The 6906-nt window shown below is 41.0% G+C and overlaps 1 long non-coding RNA gene across 1 annotated transcript; it reads right to left on the reverse strand.

Moving 5' to 3' along the window:
- Positions 1–3941: 3941 nt before the first annotated feature.
- LOC146859821 (uncharacterized) lies at positions 3942–4529 on the reverse strand. The gene is made up of 2 exons (XR_014979056.1): positions 4444–4529; positions 3942–4350 (listed from the first exon to the last, which is right to left on the reverse strand). It is a non-coding gene; the product is annotated as an uncharacterized LOC146859821 (long non-coding RNA).
- Between the last annotated feature and the right edge of the window lie 2377 nt (positions 4530–6906).

Here is a 6906-nt window from a genome sequence, read left to right on the forward strand (position 1 = left end):
TATTCAGGAACAACATGATTGTTTCTTTCGTACTGAAGAAGAGACAAAGGGTAGAATTGACTTAACAGATACGCCATTAGTGAATCCGGATGGAACGCTATGGGTAGATGGTTCTTGTTTTAAGCTTCCTAATGGAGAGACAACTTCAGCCTATGCTGTTATTACCTTGCACACAGTTGTGGAAACAGCACGCATCAAACATAATTCAGCTCAGGCAGCTGAACAGATAGCCTTAACCAGAGCGTGTGTGTTATCCGAAGGAAAAAGAGTGAACGTGTACACCGACAGTCAGTATGCTTTTGGTGTAGCGTTCAATTTTGGACGTTTGTGGAAAGAAACGGGATTCCTTACTTCCCACGGGACCAAGATACAACATGGTCTATTGGTGACTAATCTTCTTGAGTCACTTGCTTTGCCTACCCAGATAGCAATTGTGAAGTGTAGCGCACATAAGAAGATTGTTGACGATGTTGGTCGCGGGAATGCATTTGCAGATGAGGTAGCGAAAAAGACAGCTAGAGATGCTACAAGTCGCATGTATGTTGCTGGCCCTGCAAATTGGGTCAGAGAAAGAGGAATGTATGAGGATACAATAGAACGTGTGAAATCAATTCAAGAAGAGGCTACAGAGAAAGAATTGAGTAGGTGGAAAGAAAGTACAGGAATGTTAGATGAGATGGGATGTTGGGTAGAATTGTCCGAGCACCAACGTTGGCGGTTACCAGACGCTTATGTACTACCTGTAGTTACTATGGCGTATGGTCCAGCCCACCTAAGTGCGAAAGGAATATGCAAGCTTCTGGCTCCAGTGTGGCAAAACAAAGGAATCCCAAAGTGTGCAGACAATGTAGTGAAACATTGCATTATTTGCTTAATGTACAATCCGGAAAAGGGAACCCCAACTCCAGCAGGTCACTTTGCTCCTCCGACCTATCTATTTGAGGTGTTGCAGATCGATTACATTCACATGGAACGATGCAACAATCTCAAATACGTTCTAGTGGTGGTATGTGCCTTTTCCCGATGGATAGAAGCGTACCCCCTGAAAGATAATACTGCTTTATCTACAGCCAAAGTACTTCTAAAAGAGTTTTTCCCTAGATTCGGTTTGCCGTGCATTGTCTGGAGTGACAATGGGAGCGAATTTGTAGGCCAAGTCATGCAAAAGGTTTGTGCAGGTCTTGGTATAAGACAGAAGTTCCATGCGGCAAACCATCCACAGTCAGCGGGTCTAGTGGAGTGCTACAATGGTACTTTAAAACTCAAGCTTGCTAAAGTGCAGGCTAGTACAGGTCTTAGTTGGCCCGATGCACTACCTTTGGCTCTTCTATCTACCAGAACGGCTGTGCATTCTTGTTTGGGACTTAGCCCTTATGAGATAGTTTTTGGACACCCAGCTAATATATGGGGAGTCCCTCGCCCTAAGAAGTATTCAAACTTGCCATACCCAATGTTGATTGATTACTTGCATGACCTCACAACTAAATTGCATGTTCTTCATCAACAGGTTCAGAGCGCTCTGCCAGAGGCCTCCACAGACTCAGGTCATTCCATTCGACCAGGTGACTGGGTTTGTGTGAAGAGTTTTCAAAGGACAAGAATTTGGAGCCTCGCTGGAGAAAACCTCGTCAGGTTCTCTTAACAACCCGTACAGCAGTGAAGGTTGAAGGAAAGAAAAACTGGATTCATGGCGTTCACTGCAAAAAGGTTCCTTTGCCTTTGCCCTTTGATCAGTGGGTCCGTAAGGGTATAAGTGACTCTGAGAGTGAGAAGGTTTCCCGATTTGTACCCTTTAGTGATGCACGTTTGACTGGAACATTGTCAGAGAAAGAAAGCGACGACATTCTCCAAGAAGCTGTACCATCACATTTTCGTTTGTACATCACAAACCCACGAACACTGTTTCAGGATCAGACTATACCTGATAAAACCCATTACAATTTGAGACCCAGACTGAAGAAGAAAATTTGAAAATCTCTCTTCTATGTAGTTTCTATCCCGGTTGCAGGGTCACGGTAGGAGTCTTGGTTGTGACCTGAGTAGTGGCAATAGGCCTGCAGGACTTGCAGTGTCATAGGACGGCAGACAATCGTGATCAAGTGATTAAAGAAGATTGCCGTGAGCATCCATTTAGAAGATGGAAACTACATTAGGCGAAAGAGAGAGAAAGAGCAAAATGAAGAATAATCATTGTAAAATAATATTCAATCGTTGTAGTATAACTTTATGTGTTTTTATATTATTGTGTATTCTATTGGCGTGTCTAGGTTGGATTGTTTATGCTATGCAGCGAAAGGTTGTCCCTTCTTCTGTTACTATGCCTTCTTTTTCTACTATCTCTCCGCATCTCTTTCATACACTTCCTCAACATGAACTCGTAAGAAGAATCGAATACTACAATAATTTGTTTATTCAATTATTACACCAACACCAATTAGTAATTAATACAACCGATTGTTGGGTGTGTGGATTAATGCCTCATACCACAGAAAAAGGGATGCCATATTTAGTCCTTCCATTCTCTTATGAAGGTTCCGCTTGGGCTTATTTTGTAATTTTCTCTAATGCCTATCAAAGCCGATTCAAACGACCTGTCAGTTCTTATATTGGTGGACCAGATTTCAGTCATTGTTCATTGATAAAGGGAATGGTAGCTATGGCTAAAATCATGGAAAATAGTAAAATTTCTATTGATGAAAGAAAAGTGTATACTAATTGGAATGTCAGCCATTATATCACAAGCCTTAGTGATAAAGTTAAACAAGGAAAATCTCCACCAATTTGGACTGTACCTCATCAAGGCAATTTCTGTTTGCAAATCAATGGCCAAACTACTGACCCCGAACAGAGAAAAAGCTTTTGTTCCCATACTTACATCCACTCCTCTCAGAATTCGCTGCCATTAGTACCATCTCAGGGCACATATTTCATCTGTCACGATAAAGCCTATACGTGGTTGCCGACTGTTTTTTCTGGAACTTGCTATATAGCTTTTCTTCTTCCCCCTACATACACTGCTTCTTCAAATTTTCATTAAAACAGATATGGCAGAGGAATTATTGATTCCAAAGACACAGCAGGTCAAGAGGGAGGAGACTTCCTAAAGGGATTTCTTCCTTTTTGGGGTCCTATGGCAAATAGCAGGAATATGAGACAACTGGTTCGTGTTGTAGAGACTACCATAGACATCACTGTAGGAGCTTTGAGTAATATTACAGCGGAACTACAGGCGGATCGTCTTATGACTTTACAGAACCGAGTTGCCTTAGATGTCATTCTTGCAGATCGTTGTGGAGTCTGTAAATTGATCAAATCGAGTTGCTGTATTTATATACCTGATGACGCTCCGACAGTATACCAGGCCATCTCTAAATTACATATAATCTCTGAGTCGATTCATCAGGACGAAGGAGATTGGTCGTTATTGGGATGGTTTTGGGGAGTACTGTCCAAATGGGGTTAGAAAGTACTAACATTCCTTGGTATGGTTTTAGCCATCATTTTCTCTTGTTGCCTTTGTATGCACTGTGGTCCCGCCATCTGCGACCTTTGTGCTACTATGTGCTTCCCAAAACCCAAGGCACAAAGAGCAGAGAATATTAGAATGATGTTACAGCAACAGCTTGATGACCTCATGGCCATCGACATCGACTCAGATTAATGTGAGTCTATGTATCTTGCCTGAGTTCTGGCAAAAGGAGGGTCTGAGGAAATTCGATTTTCGATCACGATCGCATTGAGTCGCCATTTTGTGCTCCGCCGCCATTTTGTGTTGCCCTCACTCAGGCAGCACGACGATCGAAGTCTTTTCTGCTTTTCCAGCAATATTGTGTCGAAATAGCCTTGTGCCTATGTTTACGACAGTATAAGGGAAAGATGGTCCCAGAATATATAAACTTTTTAGAGTTAACACAGAATCGATATCAAAGGATACAAAAAAATGATGTCAAAGTGTTATTTAATCACACGTTGGCAAGATACACATTTTTATAAATAGATTAGGCATTTGTCAAATAGTGCGGGGTGCCATGGGAAGGAAGGGGGTAGTGAATTCAGGTGAGGTAAAAGGGGGAAGTGACATATAAATTATATCAAACTGTCACAACTTAATTGTAAGGCAAAACAATTTTTAAGCCACAAAATCCAGACGAAGTTCATTAGTTTGAATATAGATTGTTTACAAAAACCATGTACAAAACAGAAGAACACAGTGTAAGTTACACTGTTGAGAGTACTGGCAATGTCATATTGTCGACGTTTCGACCCCAAGACATGGGTAGGTTAGTTGGCTCCTTACTAACGGGGTCTTCTTCAGGACAAGGGTGATGGTGTAACACGGAGGAATGGCACCTACAATGATATTAAGTCAGTGTTACAAAAGAATTTCGGGTCCCACCAGGGAAAGTGAAAGGGACTCATTAAGGAAGTAATCGCTATATTTACCATATTCAAAGGTGGACATATAGTCAATGTTGACTTGGCGTCAAATGGCGCAGGGGCAGATAGGCTCCAATTGAGGGTGGGGTGAGTGACACCTACAAAGAATTATGAGGTGTCATTATAATGATCCACAAAATAAATAAAGGATTCATTGAAAATCACAAAAAACCGGAGAGAGAGTGACTTGCTCATTTATGATCAAAGTCGCACCGGAGAAATTAATACCTCCAAAGTCACACGCCGTGGCGCACCATCGGTGGGAAAAGTGAAATTAATCACAACGAAATTAAGCCTCTAAAAATAAAGTGAAAGAACGGCAATGTAAAAACACTTAAAACCCAAACCTAGAGGAAATACAGCGCAAGGGACAAGGTACCAAGAGCTATCATCAGCAAAAGAAAGTTCATTAGATTTGAGACTAAACAGCACACTCGACATGAGACCCACCAGATAAGCTACGGGTCGCAGTGGGAAAGGCAACAGCCAGAGATCTATACCCTTGTTTAAGGAGTAATATATTACGAATATGCAAGTAGGGTCATGTATACAGGTCGAGCCTCAATGAGGAAACCATTACTCAGAAGAGAAAGCGGATTGTCAAACAGAGAATATCGAGCAAGAGTATAAATTCACCATAAGCAAAGAAAAATGTGTACTTTTAAATCAAACTGAGTGCCAAAAATGCTAAACAGACTTAACCCTCGACCATTTAATCTTACACGGAATTAAATCGAACAGCTAAAAACCAACGTACAGGGGGAGAGCATCCCTTACCGTGGGCAGCAGCAGCAAAGGCTGTCCTCAGAGTTTGTGAACAAAGCACTAAATCAACACTGAGTGATCGTTAAAATAGAGAGGCCCGGGCCACATGACGTGCAGCACGGCGCAGACGCTAGATGCTTGCAGTCAAAATGTATTAGAAGAAAGACAACAGAGGTTGTTTTCTTCCGAATAGTTAAAGGATATTACATTAATACATTTCTAAAAAAATACATTTCTAAAAGAAAGGGGGAGGTTGGGCCCGTGTAACTCAGGGATAATCAGGACAATTCTACACTTTTCTTGACAGTGGTTAGCCTTGTAAATACCACGTAATTAGTTAAATGCAGCCTGGAGAAATACAATGCTGACAACGCGTCTATATTGCACATAATAGTTAGGCATAGAAAACGCACAAGCATAGCAGATGTACATTATTCAGGGAAAATCAAGTTGGAGACAATAAACATCAAACATTATGAAAACATGTTTAACATGTATATAGGCCGTTGACAGTGGCAAAGGTTCAGAAGGAAGTTCCTCATGACTCAATTAATAGATAGTAAAGGTAGTTATACACTTTTCATGACAATAGTTAGCGTTGTAAATACCACGTAAATGATTCTGGACAAATTAATGCAACCTGGATAAATACAATGCTAGCATCGCGTCTATATTGCACATAATGGCTAGGCATAGAAAAAGCACAAATGGAGCAGATGTACATTATTCAAGAACAAATCGAGTTGGAAACAGTGAACATCAAGCATTATGAAAACATGTATGACATGTATATGGGCCGATGACAGTGGCAAAGGTTCAGCAGGAAGTTCCACATTGCTCAAGTTAATGGAGTTAAAGAACTTAGAAAAAACACACAGACTTGGATGGTAATCCTTGAATGGGAAAGAATGCATTGGCTACACAGAAAACTATATACATGCATATACACATTATTTATCATCAAATGCATCCGATGAACAACATAACAAATGCTCGTGAGATGACAATTATCATCAAGCTAGTCAGGGACAGATAAAGACCAACAGTCACCAAAAATGCCTAGTTGCTGAGAATGGCCAATTGTGCATTACTGGGATCTTGTTCATTCAAACCCATATTAATGGTATCAAAGCGGATCATCCATTTACATTCCCTAATCGTAAGGATAGAGGATATGTCACCTCCCCTGGGCCCCAAATTGGTTTTTTCTATCACAATCCACTGCATTTGGTCAGGGCTGTGTCCCAACTGGCTATAATGCTCAACTAGTGGTGCTCCAGTGACATGGCATCTTATTCTACTTTGGTGTTGCAATATTCTCACTTTGATCTTCTGCTGTGTTTGGCCAATATATAATTGGCCACATGGACATACGATCCCATAAATAACGTTGGTAGAATTACAGTTAGTATGGGAATGAAGCGTAACATTGTGATGTTTGTAAACAAAGTTTTTGGATTGGATTGTTGTTGAGCATGCTTTGCACGACCCACATTTGAAATGTCCTATCACAGGTGGTAGATTCCAAAGTGACTGGATGGTTGGTTCCACTGGATCCTCAAGGAAAGAATGGACGACATGGTCCTTAATACTCATCGCTTTTCTGAAGGAATGCATTGGTAGATTTGGTTGATTAATCTCAGTTGATACAAGGCTCCAGTGCTTGTTGATAATCTTTTTAACTGCATTGCTTCTGGTAGAAAA

Source organism: Triturus cristatus, chromosome 3_1 (genome assembly GCF_964204655.1).
Source record: "Triturus cristatus chromosome 3_1, aTriCri1.1, whole genome shotgun sequence".
Lineage (NCBI taxonomy): Eukaryota > Metazoa > Chordata > Amphibia > Caudata > Salamandridae > Triturus > Triturus cristatus.